This window comes from Oncorhynchus keta, chromosome 21 (genome assembly GCF_023373465.1).
Source record: "Oncorhynchus keta strain PuntledgeMale-10-30-2019 chromosome 21, Oket_V2, whole genome shotgun sequence".
In the NCBI taxonomy this organism is placed as follows: Eukaryota; Metazoa; Chordata; class Actinopteri; order Salmoniformes; family Salmonidae; genus Oncorhynchus; species Oncorhynchus keta.
The window spans coordinates 33,611,638-33,638,744 of record NC_068441.1 but is presented as its reverse complement, the minus strand read 5'-3'; the positions used below and the strand labels follow the sequence as shown (position 1 = coordinate 33,638,744).

Below are 27,107 nucleotides of genomic sequence, written 5' to 3'. Positions count from 1 at the left end.
CCTCAATGCCCTCCTCATCAGGCCTCTCTATTAGCGACATCCATCCTGTCACCCCTCATCACCTCTCCTCATCAAGCCTCTCTAACAGACTACACCCGTCCTGTCACCCCTCATCACCCCTCCTCATCAGGCCTCTCTAACTAACTACATCCATCCTGTCACCCCTCATCACCTCTCCTCATCAGGGCCTCTCTAACTAACTACACCCATCTGGTCACCCCTCATCACCCCTCCTCATCAAGCCTCTCTAACTAACTACACCAATCCTATCACCAGATGGACATCAATGCCCATCCTCATCAAGCCTCTCCAGCTAACTACCCGTCCTGTCACCCCTTATCACTCTCCTCATCTTTGCTCTCTCACTAACTACACCCATCCTGTCACCCCTCATCACCCTTCCTTATCAAGCCTCTCTAACTAACTACACCCATCCGGTCACTCCTCATCACCCCTCCTCATCAAGCCTCTCTAACTAACTGCACCCATTCTGTCACCACTCATCACCTCCCTCATCAAGCCTCTCTGCCTAAAATAATAGGCCCGTCCTGTCACCTCGTCACTCTCTGCACTGACATCCCTCATCATCATCGTCAGGTATCTCTATTCAACTGCACCAGGTCTCTGTCATCCCCTCATCACCAAATCTCCTCGTCAGGGAATATCTCTAAATGTAATCTGCCCCCGTCAAAGTCACCCCTCGTCACCACTCCTCATCAGGCCTATCTAACTAACTGCACCCATCCTGTCACCCTCGTCACTCTCTATCACCTCAATGCCCCTCCTCATCAGGCCTCTCTAACTAACTACACCCATCCGGTCAGCCCTCATCACCTCTCCTCATCAAGCCTCTCAAACTAACTACACCCATCCTGTCACCCCTCATCATCTCTCCTCATCAAGCCTCTCTAACTGACTACACCCATCCTGTCACCCCTCAACACCTCTCCTCATCAAACCTCTAACTAACTACACCCATCCTGTCACCCCTCATCACCTCTCCTCATCAAGCCTCTCTAACTAACTACACCCATCCTGTCACCCCTCATCACCTCTCGAACTAACTACACCCATCCTGTCACCCCTCAATACCCCTCCTCATCAAGCCTCTCTAACTAACGACATCCATCCTGTCACCCCTCAATGCCCCTCCTCATCAAGCCTCTCTAACTAACGCATCCATCCTGTCACCCTCATCACCTCTCCTCATCAAGCCTCTCTAACGAACTACACCCATCCTGTCACCCCTCATCACGTCTCTAAATCACTACACCCATCCTGTCACCCCTCATCACCTCTCCTCATCAATCCTCTCTAACTAACTACATCCATCCTGTCACCCCTCATCACCTCTCCTCATCAAGCCTCTCTAACTAACTACACCCATCCGGTCACCCCTCATCACCCCTCCTCATCAAGCCTCTCTAACTAACAACACCCATCCGGTCACCCCTCATCACCCCTCCTCATCAACCCTCTCTAACTAACTACACCAATCCTATCACCGATCAATACCCATCCTCATCAAGCCTCTCCAACTAACTACACCCATCCTGTCACCCCTTATCACCTCTCCTCATCAAGCCTCTCAAACTAACTACACCCATCCTGTCACCCCTCATCACCCCTCCTTATCAAGCCTCTCTCACTAACTACACCATCCTGTCACCCCTCATCACCTCCTCATCAAGCCTCTCAAAATAACTACACCCATCCGGTCACCCCTCATCACTCTCCTCATCAAGCCTCTCTGCCTAACTACACCCATCCTGTCACCCCTCATCGCTCTCCTCATCATTGCTCTCTAACTAACTGCACCCGTCCTGTCGTCCCCTCAGCACTCTCCTCATCAGGCCTCTCTATCTGCCCACACCCATCCTGTCACCCCTATCACCTCTCCTCATCAATATCTCTAACTGCCCCATCCTGTCACCCCTCATCACCCCTCCTCATCAAGTCTCTCTAACTAACTACACCCATCCTGTCACCCCTCATCAAGCCTCTCAAACTAACTACACCCATCCGGTCACCCCTCATCACCCCTCCTCATCAAGCCTCTCTAACTAACAACACCCATCCGGTCACCCCTCATCACCCCTCCTCATCAAGCCTCTCTAACTAACTACACCCATCCTATCACCGATCAATACCCATCCTCATCAAGCCTCTCTAACTAACAACACCCATCCGGTCACCCCTCATCACCTCTCCTCATCAAGCCTCTCTAACTAACTACACCCATCCGGTCACCCCTCATCACCTCTCTTCATCAAGCCTCTCAAACTAACTACACCCATCCTGTCACCCCTCATCACCTCTCCTCATCAAGCCTCTCTAATGAACTACACCCATCCGGTCACCCCTCATCACCCCTCCTCATCAAGCCTATCTAACTAACTACACCCATCCTGTCACCCCTCAACACCTCTCCTCATCAAGCCTCTAACTAACTACACCCACCCTGTCACCCTCAATGCCCTGCATCTGGCCTCTCTAAACTAACTGCGCCCGTCCTGTCACCCTCGTCACTCTCTCGTCAGGCCTCTCTATCTGCCTGCACCCCATCCTGTCACCCTTATCACTCTCCTCATCAATGCTCTCAAACTACACCCATCATGTCACCCCTCATCACCCCTCCTCATCAGGTCTCTCTAACTAACTACACCCATCCTGTCACCCCTCATCACCTCTCAAACTAACTACACCCATCCTGTCACCCCTCATCACCTCTCCTCATCAAGCCTATCTAACTAACTACATCCATCCGGTCACCCCTCAATACCCCTCCTCATCAAGCCTCTCTAACTAACGACATCCATCCTGTCACCCCTCATCACCTCTCCTCATCAAGCCTCTCTAACGAACTACACCCATCCTGTCACCCCTCATCACCCCTCCTCATCAAGCCTCTCTAACTAACTACATCCATCCTGTCACCCCTCATCACCTCTCCTCATCAAGCCTCTCTAACTAACTACACCCATCCGGTCACCCCTCATCACCCCTCCTCATCAAGCCTCTCTAACTAACTACACCAATCCTATCACCGATCAATACCCATCCTCATCAAGCCTCTCCAACTAACTACACCCATCCTGTCACCCCTTATCACCTCTCCTCATCTTTACTCTCTCACTAACTACACCCATCCTGTCACCCCTCATCACCCCTCCTTATCAAGCCTCTCTAACTAACTACACCCATCCGGTCACTCCTCATCACCCCTCCTCATCAAGCCTCTCTAACTAACTACACCCATTCTGTCCCATCGTCACTCCCTCATCAGGCCTCTCTGCCTAACTGCACCCGTCCTGTCACCCCTCGTCGCTCTGCCCTCGTCGCCTCATCGTCAGGTATCTCTTTCCCCTGCGCGCCCTGTCACCCCTCGTCGCGCTCATCGTCAGATATCTCCTGAGTATTTGCGCCCGTCCTGTCGCCCTCGTCGCCTCTCATCGTCAGGCCTCTCTGACTCCCCTGCGCCCGTCATCATCACCCTCCTCAGTCGCCTCTCTGCGCCACCAGTGCCCCTCATCATCGTCAGGTCCTCTGACTGACTGCACACATTCTCGTCACGTCATCACTCATCGTCATCAAGCCTCTCTAACTAACTACACCCATCCTGTCACCCATCATCACCTCTCCTCATCTTTACTCTCTCACTAACTACACCCATCCTGTCACCCCTCATCGCCCCTCCTTATCAAGCCTCTCTAACTAACTACACCCATCCGGTCACCCCTCATCACCCCTCCTCATCAAGCCTCTCTAACTAACTACACCCATCCTGTCACCACTCATCACCTCCCCTCATCAAGCCTCTCAAACTAACTACACCCATCCGGTCACCCCTCATCACCTCCCCTCATCAAGCCTCTCAAACTAACTACACCCATCCGGTCACCCCTCATCACCTCTCCTCATCAAGCGTCCTCAACTAACTACACCCATCCGGTCACCCCTCATCACCTCCCCTCATCATGCCTCTCTACCTAACTACACCCATCCTGTCACCCCTCATCACCTCTCTACACCCCTCATGAACCCTCCTCATCAAGCCTCTCTAACTAACTACACCCATCCTGTCACCCCTCATCACCTCTCCTCATCAAGCCTCTCTAACAAACTACACCCATCCTGTCACCCCTCATCACCTCTCCTCATCAAGCCTCTCTATCTAACTGCACCCATCCGGTCAGCCCTCATCACCTCTCCTCATCAAACCTCTCAAACTAACTACACCCATCCTGTCACCCCTCATCATCTCTCCTCATCAAGCCTCTCTAACTGACTACACCCATCCTGTCACCCCTCAATAAGCCTCTCCTCATCAGGCCTCTAACTAACTACACCCATCTGTCACCCCTCATCACCTCTCCTCATCAAGCCTCTCTAACTAACTCCTGTCCCTCCACCCCGTCCTGTCACCCCTCATCACCTCTCTCATCAGACTAACTACACCCATCCTGTCACCCCTCATCACCTCTCCTCATCAAGTCTCTCTAACTAACTACACCCATCCTGTCACCCCTCATCACCTCTCGAACTAACTACACCCATCCTGTCACCCCTCAATACCCCTCCTCATCAAGCCTCTCTAACTAACGACATCCATCCTGTCACCCCTCATCACCTCTCCTCATCAAGCCTCTCTAACGAACTACACCCATCCTGTCACCCCTCATCACCTCTCCTCATCAAGCCTCTCTGACTAACTACATCCATCCTGTCACCCCTCATCACCTCTTCTCATCAAGCCTCTCTAACTTACTACACCCATCCGGTCACCCCTCATCACCCCTCCTCATCAAGCCTCTCTAACAAACTACACCCATCCTGTCACCCCTCATCACCTCTCCTCATCAAGCCTCTCTAACTAACTACACCCATCCGGTCACCCCTCATCACCTCTCCTCATCAAGTCTCTCAAACTAACAACACCCATCCTGTCACCCCTCATCACCTCTCCTCATCAAGCCTCTCTAATGAACTACACACATCCGGTCACCCCTCATCACCTCTCCTCATCAAGCCTCTCAAACTAACTACACCCATCCTGTCACCACTCATCACCTCTCTAACTAACTACACCCATCCTGTCACCCCTCATCACCACTCCCCATCAAGTCTCTCTCACTACACACATCCGGTCACCCCTCATCACCCCTCCTTATCAAGCCTCTCTAACTAACTACACCCATCCTGTCACCCCTCATCACCTCTCTAATTAACTACACCCACCCTGTCACCCCTCAATACCCCTCCTCATCAAGTCTCTCTAACTAACTACACCCATCCTGTCACCCCTCATTACCTCTCCTCATCAAGCCTCTCTATCTAACTACACCCATCCTGTCATCCCTCATCAAGCCTCTCACTAAACCCATCCTGTCACCCCTCATCACCTCTCCTCATCAAGCATCTCTATCTAACTACACCCATCCTGTCACCCCTCATCACCTCTCCTCATCAATCCTCTCTAACTAACTACACCCACCCTGACACCCTTCATCACCCCTCCTTGTCAATCCTCTCTAACTTCACCCATCCTGTCACCCCTCATCACCCCTCCTTGTCAATCTATCTACACCCTCATCACCCTTTCTCGTCACCCTAGGCTAACGTTCAGGCAACGTTCAGGCTGTCACTTTCACTAACGCTGAGGGAACGTTACATTTTAGCCAGGGCTGGGTGTGTGTGTGTGTGTGTGTGTCCCACATGTGTTGTGCTGGTGACAGCAGTTATCTTTAGGCTGGGCTGATTATATATATATATATTTTTTTTTTACCTTTATTTAACTCGGCAAGTCAGTTAAGAACACCTTATTTACAATGATGGCCTAGGAACAGTGGGTTAACTGCTTTGTTCAGGGGCAGAATGACAGATTTCTACCTCGTCAGCTCGGGGATTCGATCTAACAACCTTTCGGTTACTGGCCCAACGATCTAACCACTAGGCTACCTGCCACCCCTGGATGGAGATTGTGGGGCTGTGTAGGGTCTCCTTGAAGGGTGTCAGATGGCCCTTTCATTAACGTGTCCCCAGGCACCCCCCATTGTGTTGCAGACCAGACCACCTCTGTGACTGACACACTCAGAGGGGTGATAACTGGGAAATGAAGGTCACCTGCGTTTGTCATCTTTGCCTCCAACACCAATCACACATAACCCCCCAAAACCACTCACTGCCCATATAACTGATCTACCATACGTCACTGTTCTATCACTGAGATACCGTTCTTACAGCCTTTAAAACTACTAACAACATCATCACCTGCAATTTATCCAGTAGATTCACCCACATCTAAGGTTTATTGAAATACCCTTGGATTTTTCATTGTGCTCGTGTTCAGTTCATCTAAATTGGATGTCTTCGTTTCTGGATGTCTAGACTAGCGGACAGATGTGACCAAGTCCTTGTGTTGTCAGGATGCAGTCAGACAAAGACAGCTATCTACAAGCTGCACTGCTGTTGACCTTTCCAGGGAGCCGTGGCCCTCTCTCCATGCCTCTGTGACTGTGACAGTTCTGCTTGGATTGCACTATGCCGTCCAGTCAAAGGTCGCTAGCCTTAGCCTCACACACCAGCACCACACACATACGCACGCACACACACACACCAGTCCCTTAGAGCCCCACAGTTCAGCACAGCACACTCAGATGGACAGGCAAGCAGCAGCCAGCGTCAGGGAAAACACCCTCCTAATTCACACCACACACACACACACACACACACACACACACACACACACACACACACACACACACACACACACACACACACACACACACACACACACACACACACACACACACACACACACACACACACACAGTAATGGCTCTGCACTGCCCGGGTGAATCCTGGGTAAATTCCATGAAGCCAGTCTGAGAAATGTATTTAATCCTAATAGGCAGTGTGTGTGACGCTCTGAAAGGCTGAAGCACTGACAGTGCAAAGGCAGAGCAGAACTTCTGGTGGCAAAGTTCTGATTATGTGGTCTACTAACCAGGAACTCTGTGAATTCATCCCAAATTCATCCCAAATGACACCCTATGAGGGAATAGTGTGCCATTTGGAATGTAGTCTGTGAAAAACAGCAGGCAAGGTTAGTGCTGCACAGTGGCCCAAACACTCCAAACATACACTACTGTACTGTACACACTGACATCTGTTCTATTTATATGGAGAAGGAAATCAGACTGTTATACTGGTAAGAGGATGCATTAACAAAACACAATCATATTAAACATCAGACATCCATAGTATAGCCAATACTTGAATTAAATGCAGAATCCCAATTATTGTAGTTATTGCTTCTTTTTTACTGCCGTTAGGATTGTGGGGATCTTATAAACGGGATGGCCAGACCTCATCCAGAGAGTAGCTGTATTTTCCCTTTTCAATCTGAAGAGAGGACTGGTTCATGCTGTTTCCTTGATTATTTAAGTGAGATCCATCAGTGTACTTCAAGCTGTCTCCCCCTTTTCTCTCTCTCTCCCTCTCCCTCCTATTGCTCTCTTTCCCCATACTCTCTCTCTCCTCCTGTCCCTTTCCATACTCTCTCTCTTTCCCTCCTATTTTTCTCTTTTCTCTACTTCTCTTCTCCCCTCCTATTGCTGTCTTTCCCCATACTCTCTTCCTCTCTCCCTCTGTTATTCTTTCCCATACTCTCTCTCCTCCTATTGCTCCCTACTCTCTCTCTTTCCCTCCTATTGCTCTCTTTCTCTTCCTCTCTCCCTCCTATTGCTCTCTTTCCCCCATACTTTCTCTCTCTCCCTCTCCCTCCTATTGCTCTCTTTCCCCATACTTTCTCTCTCTCCCTCTCCCTCCTCTTGCTCTCTTTCCTATACCTCTCTCTCTCCTCTCCCTCCTATTGCTCTCTTTCCCCATATATGTCTGCTCTCCCTGTGTCCCTCCTATTGCTAAAAATCTTTTCCCCATGTTACGTATATATATCCATCTTGATAAAAGTCTGTTCAATATGTACGTATATATATGTAAATAATAATATAATTCATTAATAATGTAAGTAATATGTAAAATAATATAGATATGTGCACATTAATATATGTAATAAAAATATATCCTATTTATCTCTTCCCCCATACTCTCTCTCCTATCTCCCTCCTGTTATCTCTTTCCCATGCTCTCTCTCTCCTCTCCCTCTGTTATCTCTTTCCCCATACTCTCTCTCCTCTGTCCCTCCTATTGCTATATTCCCCATACTCTCTCTCCTTCTCCCTCCTATTGCTCTCTTTCCCCCATACTCTCTCTCCCTCTCCCTCCTATTGCTCTCTTCCCATACTCTCTCTCCCTCTGTCCCTCCTATTGCTCTCTTTCCCCATACTCTCTCTCCTCTCCCTCCTATTGCTCTCTTTCCCCATACTCTCTCTCTCCCTCTGTCCCTCCTATTGCTCTCTTTCCCCATACTCTCTCTCTCTCCTCTGTCCCTCCCCATTGCTCTCTTTTCCCCATACTCTCTCTCTCTCCCTCTCCCTCCTATTGCCTCTTTTCCCCATACTCTCTCTCTCCCTCTCCCTCCTATTGCTCTCTTCCCCATACTCTCTCTCTCCCTCTGTCCCTCCTATTGCTCTCTTTTCCCTATCTCTCTCTCCCTCTCCCTCCTATTGCTCTCTTTCCCCATACTCTCTCTCTCCCTCTGTCCCTCCTGTTGCTCTCTTTCCCCATACTCTCTCTCCCTCTGTCCCTCCTATTGCTCTCTTTCCCATACTCTCTCTCTCCCTCTGTCCCTCCTATTGCTCTCTTTTTCCCCATACTCTCTCCCTCTCCCTCCTATTGCTCTCTTTCCCCATACTCTCTCTCTCCCTCTCCCTCCTATTGCCTTTCCCATACTCTCTCTCTCCTCTCCCTCCTATTGCTCTCTTTCCCCATGTTCTCTCTCCCTCTGTCCTCCTATTGCTCTCTCCCCATACCTCCCTCTCCTCCTATTGCTCTCTTTCCCATACTCTCTCTCTCCTTCTCCTCCTATTGCTCTCTTTCCCCATACTCTCTCTCTCTCCCTCTCCTCCTATTGCTCTCTTTCCCCATACTCTCTCTCTCCTCTGTCCCTCCTATGCTCTCTTTCCCCCATACTCTCTCTCTCCTCTCCCTCCTATTGCTCTCTTTCCCAATACTCTCTCTCCCTCTGTCCCTCCTATTGCTCTCTTTCCCATACTCTCTCTCTCTCCCTCCCTCCTATTGCTCTCTTTTCCCATACTCTCTCTCCCCTCTCCCTCCTATTGCTCTCTTTCCCATACTCTCTCTCTCCCTCTCCCTACTATTGCTCTCTTTCCCCATACTCTCTCTCTCCCTCTGTCCCTCCTATTGCTCTCTTTCCATACTCCCTCTCTCCCTCTCCCTCCTATTGCTCTCTTTCCCATACTCTCTCTCCCCTCTGTCCTCCTATTGCTCTCTTTCCCCATACTCTCTCTCCCTGTCCTCCTATTGCTCTCTTTCCCCATACTCCCTCTGTCCTTCCTATTGCTCTCTTTCCCCATACTCTCTCTCTCCTGTCCTCCTATTGCTCTCTTTCCCCCATACTCTCTCTCTCCCTCTCCCTCCTATTGCTCTCTTCCCCATACTCTCTCTCTCCCTCTCCCTCCTATTGCTCTCTTTTCCCCATACTCTCTCTCCTGTCCCTCCTATTGCTCTCTTTATACCTCTCTCTCCCTCTCCCTCCTATTGCTCTCTTTCCCCATACTCTCTCTCTCCTCTGTCCCTCCTATTGCTCTCTTCCCATACCCTCTCCTCCTATTGCCTTTCCCCATACTCTCTCTCCCTCTCCCTCCTATTGCTCTCTTCCCATACTCTCTCTCTCCCTCTGTCCCTCCTATTGCTCTCTTCCCCATACTCTCTCCTCATCCTCCTATTGCTCTCTTTCCCATACTATTCTCCCTCTCCTCCTATTGTACAGTATATTTCCCCATACTCTCTCTCTCCTCTGTCCCTCCTATTGCCTTTTCCCCATACTCTCTCTCTCCTCTCCCTCCTATTGCTCTCTTTCCCCATACTCTCTCTCCCTCTGTCCCTCCTATTGCTCTCTTTCCCCATACTCTCTCTCTCCTCCCCTCCCTATTGCTCTCTTTCCCCATACTCTCTCTCCTCTCCCTCCTATTGCCTCTTTCCCCATACTCTCTCTCCCCCTCCTCCCTCCTATTGCCTTTCCCCATACTCTCCTCTCTCCTTCCCTCCTATTGCTCTCTTTCCCATACTCTCTCTCTACCCTCCCTCCTCATTGCTCTCTTTCCCCATACTCTCTCTCTCTCTGTCCCTCCTATTGCTCTTCCCCATACTCTCTCTCTCCCTCTCCCTCCTATTGCTCTCTTCCCCCATACTCTCTCTCTCCCTCTGTCCCTCCTATTGCCCCTTTCCCCATACTCTCTCTCCCTCTCCTCCTATTGCTCTCTTTCCCCATACTCTCTCTCCCTCTGTCCCTCCTATTGCTCTCTCTTTCCCCATACTCTCTCTCCCTTCCTCCTATTGCTCTCTTTCCCCATACTCTCTCTCCCTCCCTCCTATTGCTCTCTTTCCCCATACTCTCTCTCTCCTCTGTCCCTCCTATTGCTCTCCTTCCCCATACTCTCTCTCTCCCTCTGTCCCTCCTATTGCTCTCTTTCCCCATACTCTTTCCTCTGTCCCTCCTATTGCTCTCTTCCCCCATACTCTCTCTCTCCCTCTCCCTCCTATTGCTCTCTTCCCCATACTCTCTCTCTCCCTCTGTCCCTCCTATTTGCTCTCTTTCCCCATACTCTCTCTCCCTCTCCTCCTGTTGCTCTCTTTCCCCATACTCTCTCTCCTCTCCCTCCTATTGCTCTCTTTCCCCATACTCTCTTCCTCTGTCCCTCCCTATTGCTCTCTTTCCCCAATACTCTCTCTCTACCTCTCCTCCTATTGCTCTCTTCCCCATACTCTCTCTCTCCCTCTCCCTCCTATTGCTCTCTTTCCCCATACGCTCTCTCTCCCTCTCTCCTATTGCTCTCTTTCCCCATACTCTCTCTCCCCTCTGTCCCTCCTATTGCTCTCTTTCCCCATACTCTCTCTCTACCTCTCCCTCCTATTGCTCTCTTTCCCCATACTCTCTCTCCCTCTGTCCCTCCTATTGCTCTCTTTTCCCCATACTCTCTCTCTACCTCTCCCTCCTATTGCTCTCTTTCCCCATACTCTCTCTCCCTCTGTCCTCCTGTTGCCTTTCCCCATACTCTCTCTCTCCCTCTGTCCCTCCTATTGCCTCTTTCCCCATACTCTCTCTCTCCTCTCCCTCCTATTGCTCTCTTTCCCCATACTCTCTCTCTCCCTCTCCCTCCTATTGCTCTCTTTCCCCATACTCTCTCTCTCCCTCTCCCTCCTATTGCTCTCTTTCCCCATACTCTCTCTCTCCCTCTGTCCCTCCTATTGCTCTCTCTTTCCCCTCATACCTCTGTCCTCTATATATATGTCCCTCCTATTGCTAATTTCCCATACTCTATATATATCTCCTCCTTATTGCTACGTTCCCCATACCTCTATCTACCTATCCTCCTATTGCTCTTCCCCATATATATCTCTCCCTCTCCCTCTATTGCTCTCTTTCCCCATACTCTCTCTCCCTCTGTCCCTCCTATTGCTCTCTTTCCCCCATACTCTCTCTCTCTCCCTCTCCCTCCTATTGCTCTCTTTCCCCATACTCTCTCTCTCCCCTCTGTCCCTCCTGTTGCTCTCTTTCCCCATGCCTCTCTCTCTCTCCTCTCCCTCCTATTGCTCTCTTTCCCCATACTCCTCTCTCCCTCTCCCTCCTGTTGCTCTTTTTCCCCATACTCTCTCTCCCTCTCCTCCTATTGGCTCTCTTTTTTCCCCATACTCTCTCTCTCCCTCTCCCTCCTATTGCTCTCTTTCCCCATACTCTCTCTACCCTCTGTCCCTCCTATTGCCTCTTTCCCCATACTCTCTCTCTCCCTCTCCCTCCTATTGCTCTCTTTCCCCATACTCTCTCTCTCCTCTGTCCCTCCTATTGCTCTCTTTCCCCATACTCTCTCTCTCCCTCTCCCTCCTATTGCTCTCTTTCCCCATACTCTCTCTCCCTCTCCTCCAATATGCTCTCTTTCCCCATACTCTCTCTTAATCTCTCTACCTCTCCCCTCCTATTGCTATCTTTTCCCCATACTCTCTCTCCCTCTCCCTCCTATTGCTATCTATTTCCCCATACTCTCTCTCCCTCTGTCCCTCCTATTGCTCTCTTTCCCCATACTCCCTCTCTCTCCTCTCCCTCCTATTGCTCTCTTTCCCATACTCCTCTCTCCTCCCTCTCCCTCCTATTGCTCTCTTTCCCCATACTCTCTCTCTCCCTCTCCCTCCTATTGCTCTCTTTCCCCATACTCTCTCTCTCCCTCTCCCCCCTATTATCTCTTTCCCCATACTCTCTCTCCTCCCTCCTATTGCTCTCTTTCCCCATACTCTCTCTCCCTCTCCCTCCTATTGCTCATTTCCCTCATACTCTCCTCTATCCCTCTGTCCTCCTATTGCTCTCTTCCCCATACTGCCCTCTCTCCCTCTCCCTCCTATTGCTCTCTTTCCCCCATACTCTCTCTCCCTCTCCCTCTATTTGTCTCCTATTGCTCTTTCCCCATACTCATGTCTCTATATCTCCCCCTATTGCTCTCTTTCCCCATACTCTCTCTCTCCCTCTCCCTCCTATTGCTCTCTTTTCCCCCATACTCTCTCTACCCTCTGTCCCTCCTATTGCTCTCTTTCCCCATACTCTCTCTCCCTCTGTCCCTCCTATTGCTCTCTTTCTCATACTCTCTCTCTCCCTCTCCTATTGCTCTCTTTCCCCATACTCTCTCTCTCCCTCTCTCCCTCCTATTGCTCTCTTTCCCATACTCTCTCTACCTCTCCTCCTATTGCTCTTCCCCCATGCTACTCTCTCTCTCCCTCTCCTATTGCTCTCTTTCCCCATACTCTCTCTGTCCCTCCTATTGCTGGTCTTCCCCATACTCTCTCTCTCCCTCCCTCCTAAAAAATTGTCTCTTTCCCCATACTCTCTCTCCCTCTCCCTCCTATTGCTCTTTCCCCATACTCTCTCTCTCCCTCTCCCTCCTATTGCTCTCTTTCCCCTACTCTCTCTCTCCCTCTCCCTCCTATTGCTCTCTTTCCCCATACTCTCTCTCTCTCCTCTGTCCCTCCTATTGCTCTCTTTCCCCATACTCTCTCTCCCTCTCCCTCCTATTGCTCTCTTTCCCCATACTCTCTCTCTCCCTCTCCCTCCTATTGCTCTCTTTCCCCATGCTCTCTCTCCTCCTCTCCCTCCTATTGCTCTCTTTCCCCATACTCTCTCTCTACCTCTCCCTCCTATTGCTCTCTTTCCCCATACTCTCTCTCTCCCTCTCCCTCCTATTGCTCTCTTTCCCCATACTCTCTCTCTCCCTCTCCCTCCTATTGCTCTCTTTCCCCATACTCTCTCTCTCCCTCTGTCCCTCCTATTGCTCTCTTTCCCCATACTCTCTCTCTCTCCCTCTCCCTCCTGTTGCTCTCTTTCCCATACTCTCTCTCTCCCTCTCCCTCCTATTTGCTCTCTTTCCCATACTCTCTCTCCCTCTCCTCTATTGCTCTCTTTCCCCCTATACTCTCTCTCTACCTCTCCCTCCTATTGCTCTCTTTCCCCATACTCTCTCTCTCCCTGTCCCTCCTATTGCTCTCTTTCCCCATACTCTCTCTCCCTCTGTCCCTCCTATTGCTCTCTTTCCCCATACTCTCTCTCTCCCTCTCCTCTCCTATTGTTACTCTCTCTTTCCCCATACTCTCTCCTCTCCCTCCTATTGCTCTCTTTCCCATACTCTCTCTCTCTCTCCCTCCTATTGCCTCTTTCCCCATACTCTCTCTCTCCCTCTCCCTCCTATTGCTCTCTTTCCCATACTCTCTCCTGTCCTCCTATTGCTCTCTTTCCCATACTCTCTCTCTCCTCTGTCCCTCCTATTGCTCTCTTTCCCATATTCTCTCTCCCTCTCCCTCTCCCTCCCTATTGCCTTTCCCCATACTATCTCTCTCCCTCTCCCTCCTATTGCTCTCTTTCCCCATACTCTCTCTCTCCTCTCCCTCCTATTGCTCTCTTTCCCCCATACTCTCTCCCTCTCCCTCCTATTGCCTCTTTTCCCCATACTCTCTCTCCCTCTCCCTCCTATTGCTCTCTTTCCCATACTCTCTCTCCTCCCCTCCCTATTGCCTTTTTCCCCATACTCTCATCTCTCCCTCTCCCTCCTGTTGCCATTTCCCCATACTCTCTCTCCCTTATGTTACTCCTATTGCCTTTCCCCATACTTTCTATGTATATATCCTAAATATGCCACTTCCCCATACTCCCCATCTCTCTCTCCCTCTCCCTCCTATTGCTCTCTTTCCCCATACTCTCTCTCCCTCTGTCCCTCCTATTGCTCTCTTCCCCATACTCTCTCTCCCTCTCCCTCCTATTGCTCTCTTTCTCCCCATACTCTCTCTCCCTCTCCCTCCTATTGCTCTCTTCCCCATACTCTCTCTCTCCCTCTCCCTCCTATTGCTCTCTTTCCCCATACTCTCTCTCTACCTCTCCCTCCTATTGCCTCTTTCCCCATACTTCTCTCTCTCTCCCTCCTATTGCCTCTTCCCCATACTCTCTCTCTCTCCTCTCCCTCCTATTGCTCTCTTTCCCCCTTACTCTCTCTCTCCCTCCCTCCCTCCTATTGCCTCCTTCCCCATACTCTCTCTACCTCTCCCTCCTATTGCTCTCTTCCCCATACTCTCTCTCCCTCTCTCTCCTGTTGCTCTCTTTCCCTATATACTCTCTCTCTCCCTCTCCCTCCTATTGCTCTCTTCCCCATACTCTCTCTCTCCCTCTCCCTCCTATTGCTCTCTTTTCCCATACTCTCTCTCTCCCTCTCCCTCCTATTGCTCTCTTTCCCCCATACTCTCTCTCTCCTCTGTCCCTCCTATTGCTCTCTTTCCCCATACTCTCTCTCTCTCCTCTCCCTCCTATTGCTCTCTTTCCCCATACTCTCTCCCTCTGTCCCTCTGCTCTCTTCCCCATACTCTCTCCCTCTCTCTTTGCTCTCTTTCCCCATACTCTCTCTCCCTCTCCCTCCTATTGCTCTCTTTCCCATACTCTCTCTCTCCCTCTGTCCCTCCTATTGCCTTTCCCCATACTCTCTCTCCTCTCCCTCCTATTGCTCTCTTTCCCCATACTCTCTCTCTCTCCTCTCCCTCCTATTGCTCTCTTTCCCCATACTCTTCTCCTCTCCCTCCTATTGCTCTTTCCCCATACTCCTCTCCTCTGTCCCTCCTATTGCTCTCTTTCCCCATACTCTCTCTCTCCCTCTCCCCTCCTATTGCTCTCTTTCCCCATACTCTCTCTCTCCCTCTCTCCCTATTGCTCTCTTTCCCCATACTCTCTCTCTCCCTCTCCCTCCTATACTGTCTCTTTCCTATATTCTCTCTTCCTCTGTCCCTCCTGTTGTTCTCTTTCCATATCTCTCTCTCCCTCTCCTCCTATTGCTCTCTTTCCCCATACTCTTCTCTACCTCTCTCCCTCCTGTTATCTCTTTCCCCATACTCTCTCTCTCTCCCTCTGTCCCTCCTGTTGCTCTCTTTCCCCATACTCTCTCTCCTCTGTCCCTTCCTATTGCTCTCTTTCCCCATACTCTCTCTCTCCCTCTCCTCCTATTATCTCTTTCCCCACTCTCTCTCTCCTCTGTCCCTCCTATTGCTCTTTTCCCCATACTCTCTCTCCTCTCCCTCCTATTGCTCTCTTTTCCCATACTCTCTCTCTCCCTCTGTCCCTCCTGTTGCTCTCTTTTCCCCATACTCTTCCTCTGTCCTCCTATTGCTCTCTTTTCCCATACTCTCTCTCTACCTCTCCCTCCTATTGCTCTCTTTCCCCTATACTCTCTCTACCTCTGTCCCTCCTATTGCTCTCTTTCCCCATACTCTCTCTCCCTCTCCCTCCTACTGCTCTCTTTTCCCCATACTCTCTCTCTCCTCTGTCCCTCCTATTGCCTCTTTCCCCATACTCTCTTCCTCTGTCCCTCCTATTGCTCTCTTTCCCCATACTCCCTCTCTCTACCTCTGTCCCTCCTATTGCCTTTCCCCATACTCTCTCTCTACTCTCCCTCCTATTGCTCTCTTTCCCCATACTCTCTCTCTCCCTCTCCTCCTATGCTCTCTTTCCCCATGCTCTCTCTCCCTCTCCTCCTATTGCTCTCTTTCCCCATACTCTCTCTCCCTCTCCCTCCTATTGCTCTCTTTCCCCCATCTCTCTCTCTACCTCTCCCTCTATTGCTCTCTCTCCATACTCTCTCTCTCCTCTCCCTCCTATTGCTCTCTTTCCCCATACTCTCTCTCTCCCTCTCCCTCCTATTGCTCTCTTTCCCCATACTCTCTCTCTCCCTCTCCTCCTGTTTCCCCATCTCTTCTCCCCTATACTCTCTTCTCCCTCTCCCTCCTATTGCTATCTTTCCCCATACTCTCTTCTACCTCTCCCTCCTATTGCTCTCTTTCCCCATACTCTCTCTCTACCTCTCCCTCCTATTGCTCTCTTTCCCCATACTCTCTCTCTCTGTCCCTCCTATTGCTCTCTTTCCCATACTCTCTCTCTCCCTCTCCCTCCTATTGCTCTCTATCCCCATACTCTCTCTCCCTCTCCTCCTATTGCTCTCTTTCCCCATACTCTCTCTCCCTCTCCCTCCTATTGCTCTCTTTCCCCATACTCTCTCTCCCTCTCCCTCCTATTGCTCTCTTTCCCCATACTCTCTCTCTACCTCTCCCTCCTATTGCTCTCTTTCCCCATACTCTCTCTCCCCTCTCCCTCCTATTGCTCTCTTTCCCCATACTCTCTCTCTCCCTCTGTCCTCCTATTGCTCTCTTTCCCCATACTCTCTCTCTCCCTCTCCCTCCTATTGCTCTCTTTCCCCATACTCTCTCTCCCTCTCCTCCTATTGCTCTCTTTCCCCACTCTCTCTCTACCTCTCCTCCTATTGTCTCTTTCCCCATACTCTCTCTCTCTCCCTCTGTCCCTCCTGTTGCTCTCTTTCCCCTCCTATACTCTTCTCTCTCTCTCTCTACCTCTCCCTCCTATTGCTCTTTTCCCCATACTCTCTCTCTCCTCTCCCCTCCCTGTTGCTCTCTTCCCCCTACTCTCTCTCTCCTCTGTCCCTCCTATTGCTCTCTTTCCCCCACTCTCTCTCTCCCTCTCCCTCCTATTGCTCTCTTTCCCCATACTCTCTCTCTCTCCTCTGTCCCTCCTATTGCTCTCTTTCCCCATACTCTCTCTCCTCTGTCCCTCCTATTGCTCTCTTTCCCCATACTCTCTCTCTCCCTCTGTCCCTCCTATTGCTCTCTTTCCCCATACTCTCTCTCTCCCTCTCCCTCCTATTGCTCTCTTTCCCCATACTCTCTCTCTCCCTCTCCCTCCTATTGCTCTCTTTCCCCATACTCTCTCTCTCCTCTCCCTCCTATTGCTCTCTTTCCCCATACTCTCTCTCTCCCTCTCCCTCCTATTGCTCTCTTTCCCCATACTCTCTCTCTCCCTCTGTCCCTCCTATTGCTCTCTTTCCCCATACTCTCTCTCTCCCTCTCCCTCCTATTGCTCTCTTTCCCCATACTCTCTCTCTCCCCTCTCCCTCCTTTATTGCTCTCTTTCCCCATACTCTCTCTCCCTCTCCTCCTATTGCTCTCTTTCCCCATACTCTCTCTCTCCCTCTCCCTCCTATTGCTCTCTTTTCCCCATACTCTCTCTCCCTCTCCCTCCTATTGCTCTCTTTCCCCATACTCTCTCTCTCCTCTCCCTCCTATTGCTCTCTTTCCCCATACTCTCTCTCTCCCTCTCCCTCCTATTGCTCTCTTTCCCCATACTCTCTCTCTCCCTCTCCCTCCTATTGCTCTCTTTCCCCATACTCTCTCTCTCCCTCTCCCTCCTATTGCTCTCTTTCCCCATACTCTCTCTCTCCCTCTCCCTCCTATTGCTCTCTTTCCCCATACTCTCTCTCTCCCTCTCCCTCCTATTGCTCTCTTTCCCCATACTCTCTCTCTCCCTCTCCCTCCTATTGCTCTCTTTCCCCATACTCTCTCTCTCCCTCTCCCTCCTATTGCTCTCTTTCCCCATACTCTCTCTCCTCTCCCTCCTATTGCTCTCTTTCCCCATACTCTCTCTCTCTCCTCTCCCTCCTATTGCTCTCTTTCCCCATACTCTCTCTCTCCCTCTCCCTCCTATTGCTCTCTTTCCCCATACTCTCTCTCTCTCTCCCTCCTATTGCTCTCTTTCCCCATACTCTCTCTCTCCCTCTCCCTCCTATTGCTCTCTTTCCCCATACTCTCTCTCTCCCTCTCCTCCTACTGCTCTCTTTCCCCATACTCTCTCTCTCCCTCTCCCCTCTATTGCTCTCTCCCCATACTCTCTCTCTCCTCTCCTCCTATTGCTCTCTTTCCCCATACTCTCTCTCTCCTCTCCCCCTATTGCTCTCTTTCCCCATACTCTCTTGCTCTCTCCCTCTCCCTCCTATTGCTCTCTTTCCCCATACTCTCTCTCTCCCTCTCCCTCCTATTGCTCTCTTTCCCCATACTCTCTCTCTCCCTCTCCCTCCTATTGCTCTCTTTCCCCATACTCTCTCTCTCCTCTCCCTCCTATTGCTCTCTTTCCCCATACTCTCTCTCTCCCTCTCCCTCCTATTGCTCTCTTTCCCCATACTCTCTCTCTCCCTCTCCCTCCTATTGCTCTCTTTCCCCATACTCTCTCTCTCCCTCTCCCTCCTATTGCTCTCTTTCCCCATACTCTCTCTCTCCCTCTCCCTCCTATTGCTCTCTTTCCCCATACTCTCTCTCTCTCCTCTCCCTCCTATTGCTCTCTTTCCCCATACTCTCTCTCTCCCTCTCCCTCCTATTGCTCTCTTTCCCCATACTCTCTCTCTCTCCCTCTCCCTCCTATTGCTCTCTTTCCCCATACTCTCTCTCTCCCTCTCCCTCCTATTGCTCTCTTTCCCCATACTCTCTCTCTCTCCCCTCCTATTGCTCCTCTTTCCCCATACTCTCTCTCTCCTCTCCCTCCTATTGCTCTCTTTCCCCATACTCTCTCTCTCCCTCTCCCTCCTATTGCTCTCTTTCCCTGCTACTCTCTCTCTCCTCTCCTCCTATTGCCTCTTCCCCATACTCTCTCCCTCTGTCCCTCCTATTGCTCTCTTTCCCCATACTCTCTCTCTCCCTCTCCCTCCTATTGCTCTCTTTCCCCATACTCTCTCTCTCCCTGTCCCTCCTATTGCTCTCTTTCCCCATACTCTCTCTCTCCCTCTCCCTCCTATTGCTCTCTTTCCCCATACTCTCTCTCTCCCTCTCTCCTCCTATTGCTCTCTTTCCCCATACTCTCTCTCTCTCCCTCTCCCTCCTATTGCTCTCTTTCCCCATACTCTCTCTCTCTCCTCTCCCTCCTATTGCTCTCTTTCCCCATACTCTCTCTCTCTCCCCTCTCCTCCTATTGCTCTCTTTCCCCATACTCTCTCTCTCCCTCCCTCCTATTGCTCTCTTTTCCCCATACTCTCTCTCTCTCCCTCCTCCTATTGCTCTCTTTCCCCATACTCTCTCTCTCCCTCTCCCTCCTATTGCTCTCTTTCCCCATACTCTCTCTCTCTCCCTCTCCCTCCTATTGCTCTCTTTCCCCATACTCTCTCTCTCCCCTCTCCCTCCTATTGCTCTCTTTCCCCCATACTCTCTCTCCCCTCTCCCTCCTATTGCTCTCTTTCCCCATACTCTCTCTCTCCCTCTCCCCTCCTATTGCTCTCTTTCCCCATACTCTCTCTCCCTCTCCCTCCTATTGCTCTCTTTCCCCATACTCTCTCTCTCTCCCCTCTCCCTCCTATTGCTCTCTTTCCCCATACTCTCTCTCTCCCTCTCCCTCCTATTGCTCTCTTTCCCCATACTCTCTCTCTCCCTCTCCCTCCTATTGCTCTCTTTCCCCATACTCTCTCTCTCCTCTGTCCCTCCTATTGCTCTCTTTCCCCATACTCTCTCTCTCTCCTCTGTCCCCCATCCTATTGCTCTCTTTCCCCATACTCTCTCTCTCCCTCTCCCTCCTATTGCTCTCTTTCCCCATACTCTCTCTCTCTCTCCCTCCTATTGCTCTCTTTCCCCATACTCTCTCTCTCCCTCTCCCTCCTATTGCTCTCTTTCCCCATACTCTCTCTCTCCCTCTCCCTCCTATTGCTCTCTTTCCCCATACTCTCTCTCTCCCTCTCCCTCCTATTGCTCTCTTTCCCCATACTCTCTCTCTCCCTCTCCCCTCCTATTGCTCTCTTTCCCCATACTCTCTCTCTCCCTCTCCCTCCTATTGCTCTCTTTCCCCATACTCTCTCTCTCCCTCTCCCTCCTATTGCTCTCTTCCCCATACTCTCTCTCTCCCTCTCCCTCCTATTGCTCTCTTTCCCCATACTCTCTCTCTCCCTCTCCCTCCTATTGCTCTCTTTCCCCATACTCTCTCTCTCCCTCTCCCTCCTATTGCTCTCTTTCCCCATACTCTCTCTCTCCTCTCCCTCCTATTGCTCTCTTTCCCCATACTCTCTCTCTCCCTCTCCCTCCTATTGCTCTCTTTCCCCATACTCTCTCTCTCCCTCTCCCTCCTATTGCTCTCTTTCCCCATACTCTCTCTCTCCCTCTCCCTCCTATTGCTCTCTTTCCCCATACTCTCTCTCTCCCTCTCCCTCCTATTGCTCTCTTTCCCCATACTCTCTCTCTCTCCCTCTCCCTCCTATTGCTCTCTTTCCCCATACTCTCTCTCTCCCTCTCCCTCCTATTGCTCTCTTTCCCCATACTCTCTCTCTCCCTCTGTCCCTCCTATTGCTCTCTTTCCCCATACTCTCTCTCTCCCTCTCCCTCCTATTGCTCTCTTTCCCCATACTCTCTCTCCCCCTCTCCCTCCTATTGCTCTCTTTCCCCATACTCTCTCTCTCCCTCTCCCTCCTATTGCTCTCTTTCCCCATACTCTCTCTCTCTCCCTCTGTCCCTCCTATTGCTCTCTTTCCCCATACTCTCTCTCTCCCTCTCCCTCCTATTGCTCTCTTTCCCCATACTCTCTCTCCTCTGTCCCTCCTATTGCTCTCTTTCCCCATATACTCTCTCTCTCCTCTCCCTCCTATTGCTCTCTTTCCCCATACTCTCTCTCTCCCTCTCCCTCCTATTGCTCTCTTTCCCCATACTCTCTCTCCCTCTCTCCCTCCTATTGCTCTCTTTCCCCATACTCTCTCTCTCCTCTCCCTCCTATTGCTCTCTTCCCCATACTCTCTCTCTCCCTCTCCCTCCTATTGCTCTCTTTCCCCATACTCTCTCTCTCCTCTCCCTCCTATTGCTCTCTTTCCCCATACTCTCTCTCTCTCCCCTCTGTCCCTCCTATTGCTCTCTTTCCCCATACTCTCTCTCTCCCTCTCCCTCCTATTGCTCTCTTTCCCCATACTCTCTCTCTCCCTCTCCCTCCTATTGCTCTCTTTCCCCATACTCTCTCTCTCCCTCTCCCTCCTATTGCTCTCTTTCCCCATATTGCTCTCTCTCTCCTCTCCCTCCTATTGCTCTCTTTCCCCATACTCTCTCTCTACCTCTCCCTCCTATTGCTCTCTTTCCCCATACTCTCTCTCCATCTCCCTCTCTCTTCCCCATTGCTCTCTCTTCTGTCCCATACTCTCTCTCTCTCCCTCTGTCCCTCCTATTGCTCTCTTTCCCCATACTCTCTCTCTCCCTCTCCCTCCTATTGCTCTCTTTCCCCATACTCTCTCTCTCCCTCTCCCTCCTATTGCTCTCTTTCCCCATACTCTCTCTCTCCCCTCTCCCTCCTATTGCTCTCTTTCCCCATACTCTCTCTCTCCCTCTCCCTCCTATTGCTCTCTTTCCCCATACTCTCTCTCTCCCTCTCCCTCCTATTGCTCTCTTTCCCCATACTCTCTCTCTCCCTCTCCCTCCTATTGCTCTCTTTCCCCATACTCTCTCTCCCTCTCCCTCCTATTGCTCTCTTTCCCCATACTCTCTCTCTCCTCTCCCTCCTATTGCTCTCTTTCCCCATACTCTCTCTCTCTCTCCCTCTCCCTCCTATTGCTCTCTTTCCCCATACTCTCTCTCTCCCTCTCCCTCCTATTGCTCTCTTTCCCCATACTCTCTCTCTCTCCTCTCCCTCCTATTGCTCTCTTTCCCCATACTCTCTCTCTCTCCCTCTCCCTCCTCTTGCTCTCTTTCCCCATACTCTCTCTCTCCCTCTCCCTCCTATTGCTCTCTTTCCCCATACTCTCTCTCTCCCTCTCCCTCCTATTGCTCTCTTTCCCCATACTCTCTCTCTCCCTCTCCCTCCTATTGCTCTCTTTCCCCATACTCTCTCTCTCCTCTCCCTCCTATTGCTCTCTTTCCCCATACTCTCTCTCTCCCTCTCCCTCCTATTGCTCTCTTTCCCCATACTCTCTCTCTCCCTCTGTCCCTCCTATTGCTCTCTTTCCCCATACTCTCTCTCTCCCTCTCCCTCCTATTGCTCTCTTTCCCCATACTCTCTCTCTCCCTCTCCCTCCTATTGCTCTCTTTCCCCATACTCTCTCTCTCCCTCTGTCCCTCCTATTGCTCTCTTTCCCCATACTCTCTCTCCCCTCTCCCTCCTATTGCTCTCTTTCCCCATACTCTCTCTCTCCCTCTCCCTCCTATTGCTCTCTTTCCCCATACTCTCTCTCTCCCTCTCCCTCCTATTGCTCTCTTTCCCCATACTCTCTCTCCCTCTCCCTCCTATTGCTCTCTTTCCCCATACTCTCTCTCTCTCCTCTCCCTCCTATTGCTGTCTTTCCCCATACTCTCTCTCTCCCTCTCCCTCCTATTGCTCTCTTTCCCCATACTCTCTCTCTCCCTCTCCCTCCTATTGCTCTCTTTCCCCATACTCTCTCTCTACCTCTGTCCCTCCTATTGCTCTCTTTCCCCATACTCTCTCTCTCCCTCTCCCTCCTATTGCTCTCTTTCCCCATACTCTCTCTCCCTCTCCCTCCTATTGCTCTCTTTCCCCATACTCTCTCTCTCCCTCTCCCTCCTATTGCTGTCTTTCCCCATACTCTCTCTCTCCCTCTCCCTCCTATTGCTCTCTTTCCCCATACTCTCTCTCTCCCTCTCCCTCCTATTGCTCTCTTTCCCCATACTCTCTCTCTACCTCTGTCCCTCCTATTGCTCTCTTTCCCCATACTCTCTCTCTCCCTCTGTCCCTCCTATTGCTCTCTTTCCCCATACTCTCTCTCTACCTCTCCCTCCTATTGCTCTCTTTCCCCATACTCTCTCTCTCCCTCTCCCTCCTATTGCTCTCTTTCCCCATACTCTCTCTCTACCTCTGTCCCTCCTATTGCTCTCTTTCCCCATACTCTCTCTCTCCCTCTGTCCCTCCTATTGCTCTCTTTCCCCATACTCTCTCTCTACCTCTCCCTCCTATTGCTCTCTTTCCCCATACTCTCTCTCTCCTCTGTCCCTCCTATTGCTCTCTTTCCCCATACTCTCTCTCCCTCTGTCCCTCCTATTGCTCTCTTTCCCCATACTCTCTCTCTCCCTCTCCCTCCTATTGCTCTCTTTCCCCATACTCTCTCTCTCCCTCTCCCTCCTATTGCTCTCTTTCCCCATACTCTCTCTCTCCCTCTGTCCCTCCTATTGCTCTCTTTCCCCATACTCTCTCTCTCCCTCTCCCTCCTATTGCTCTCTTTCCCCATACTCTCTCTCTCCCTCTGTCCCTCCTATTGCTCTCTTTCCCCATACTCTCTCTCCCTCTGTCCCTCCTATTGCTCTCTTTCCCCATACTCTCTCTCTACCTCTCCCTCCTATTGCTCTCTTTCCCCATACTCTCTCTCTCCTCTCCCTCCTATTGCTCTCTTTCCCCATACTCTCTCTCTCCCTCTCCCTCCTATTGCTCTCTTTCCCCATACTCTCTCTCTCTCTCCCTCCTATTGCTCTCTTTCCCCATACTCTCTCTCTACCTCTCCCTCCTATTGCTCTCTTTCCCCATAGTCTCTCTCTCCCTCTCCCTCCTATTGCTCTCTTTCCCCATACTCTCTCTCCCTCTCCCTCCTATTGCTCTCTTTCCCCATACTCTCTCTCTCCCTCTCCCTCCTATTGCTCTCTTTCCCATACTCTCTCTCTCCCTCTCCCTCCTCTTGCTCTCTTTCCCCATACTCTCTCTCTCCCTCTCCCTCCTATTGCTCTCTTTCCCCATACTCTCTCTCTCCCTCTCCCTCCTATTGCTCTCTTTCCCCATACTCTCTCTCTCCCTCTCCCTCCTATTGCTCTCTTTCCCCATACTCTCTCTCTCCCTGTCCTCCTATTGCTCTCTTTCCCCATACTCTCTCTCTCCCTCTCCCTCCTATTGCTCTCTTTCCCCATACTCTCTCTCTCCTCTGTCCCTCCTATTGCTCTCTTTCCCCATACTCTCTCTCTCCCTCTCCTCCTATTGCTCTCTTTCCCCATACTCTCTCTCTCCCTCTCCCCTCCTATTGCTCTCTTCCCCATACTCTCTCTCTACTCCCTCCTGTCCCTTTCCCCCATACTTGCTCTCTTTCCCTCCTATTGCTCTCTTTCCCCATACTCTCCTCTGTCCCTCCTATTGCTCTCTTTCCCCATACTCTCTCTCTCCTCTCCCTCCTATTGCTCTCTTTCCCCATACTCTCTCTCTACCTCTGTCCCTCCTATTGCTCTCTTTCCCCATACTCTCTCTCTCCTCTGTCCCTCCTATTGCTCTCTTTCCCCATACTCTCTCTCTCTCTCTCCCTCCTATTGCTCTCTTTCCCCATACTCTCTCTCTCCCTCTCCCTCCTATTGCTCTCTTTCCCCATACTCTCTCTCTCCCTCTGTCCCTCCTATTGCTCTCTTTCCCCATACTCTCTCTCTCCTCTCCCTCCTATTGCTCTCTTTCCCCATACTCTCTCTCTCCCTCTCCCCTCCTATTGCTCTCTTTCCCCATACTCTCTCTCTCCTCTCCCTCCTATTGCTCTCTTTCCCCATACTCTCTCTCTCCCTCTCCTCCTATTGCTCTCTTTCCCCATACTCTCTCTCCCCTCTCCCTCCTATTGCTCTCTTTCCCCCTGCTCTCTCCTCTCTCCCTCCTATTGCTCTCTTTCCCCATACTCTCTCTCTCCCTCTCCCTCCTATTGCTCTCTTTCCCCATACTCTCTCTCTCCCTCTGTCCCTCCTATTGCTCTCTTTCCCCATACTCTCTCTCTCCCTCTCCCTCCTATTGCTCTCTTTCCCCATACTCTCTCTCTCTCCCTCTCCCTCCTATTGCTCTCTTTCCCCATACTCTCTTCTCTCTGTCCCTCCTATTGCTCTCTTTCCCCATATCTCTCTCTACCTCTCCCTCCTATTGCTCTCTTTCCCCATACTCTCTCTCTCCCTCTCCCTCCTATTGCTCTCTTTCCCCATACTCTCTCTCTCCCTCTCCCTCCTATTGCTCTCTTTCCCCATACTCTCTCTCTCCCTCTCCCTCCTATTGCTCTCTTTCCCCATACTCTCTCTCTCCCTCTCCCTCCTATTGCTCTCTTTCCCCATACTCTCTCTCTCCCTCTCCCTCCTATTGCTCTCTTTCCCCATACTCTCTCTCTCCCTCTCCCTCCTATTGCTCTCTTTCCCCATACTCTCTCTCTCCCTCTGTCCCTCCTATTGCTCTCTTTCCCCATACTCTCTCTCTCCCTCTGTCCCTCCTATTGCTCTCTTTCCCCATACTCTCTCTCTCCCTCTCCCTCCTATTGCTCTCTTTCCCCATACTCTCTCTCCCTCTGTCCCTCCTATTGCTCTCTTTCCCCATACTCTCTCTCTCCCTCTCCCTCCTATTGCTCTCTTTCCCCATACTCTCTCTCTCTCCCTCTGTCCCTCCTATTGCTCTCTTTCCCCATACTCTCTCTTCCTCTCCCTCCTATTGCTCTCTTTCCCCCATACTCTCTCTCTACCTCTCCCTCCTATTGCTCTCTTTCCCCATACTCTCTCTCTACCTCCCTCCCTTGCCTCTTTCCCCATACTCTCTCTCTCCCTCTCCCTCCTATTGCTCTCTTTCCCCATACTCTCTCTCTCCCTCTCCCTCCTATTGCTCTCTTTCCCCATACTCTCTCTCTCTCCCTCTCCCTCCTATTGCTCTCTTTCCCCATACTCTCTCTCTCCCTCTGTCCCTCCTATTGCTCTCTTTCCCCATACTCTCTCTCTCTCCCTCTCCCTCCTATTGCTCTCTTTCCCCATACTCTCTCTCTCCCCTCTCCCTCCTATTGCTCTCTTTCCCCATACTCTCTCTCTCTCCCTCTCCCTCCTATTGCTCTCTTTCCCCATACTCTCTCTCTCCCTCTCCCTCCTATTGCTCTCTTTCCCCATACTCTCTCTCTCCCTCTCCCTCCTATTGCTCTCTTTCCCCATACTCTCTCTCTCCCTCTCCCTCCTATTGCTCTCTTTCCCCATACTCTCTCTCTCCCTCTGTCCTCCTATTGCTCTCTTTCCCCATACTCTCTCTCTCTCCTTCCCCTCCCCTATTGTTCTCTTTCCCCCCATACTCTCTCTCTCCCTCTCCCTCCTATTGCTCTCTTTCCCCATACTCTCTCTCTCCCTCTCCCTCCTATTGCTCTCTTTCCCCATACTCTCTCTCTCCCTCTGTCCCTCCTATTGCTCTCTTTCCCCATACTCTCTCTCTCCCTCTCCCTCCTATTGCTCTCTTTCCCCATACTCTCTCTCTCTCCCTCTCCTCCTATTGCTCTCTTTCCCCATACTCTCTCTCTCCCCCTCTCCCTCCTATTGCTCTCTTTCCCCATACTCTCTCTCTCCCTCTCCCTCCTATTGCTCTCTTTCCCCATACTCTCTCTCTCCCTCTCCCTCCTATTGCTCTCTTTCCCCATACTCTCTCTCTCCCTCTCCCTCCTATTGCTCTCTTTCCCCATACTCTCTCTCCCTCTCCCTCCTATTGCTCTCTTTCCCCATACTCTCTCTCTCCCTCTCCCTCCTATTGCTCTCTTTCCCCATACTCTCTCTCTCCCTCTCCCTCCTATTGCTCTCTTTCCCCATACTCTCTCTCTCCCTCTCCCTCCTATTGCTCTCTTTCTTTCCCATTGCTCTCTTCTCCCCATACTCTCTCTCTCCCTCTCCCTCCTATTGCTCTCTTTCCC

General features: G+C 51.1%; 1 protein-coding gene across 10 annotated transcripts in view; it reads left to right on the top strand.

The window, feature by feature from the left end:
* Positions 1-27,107, top strand: part of LOC118376045 (calcium-dependent secretion activator 1-like) — a 226,190-nt gene that overhangs the window by 110,727 nt on the left and 88,356 nt on the right. The gene's annotated exons all lie outside the window — the stretch shown is intronic.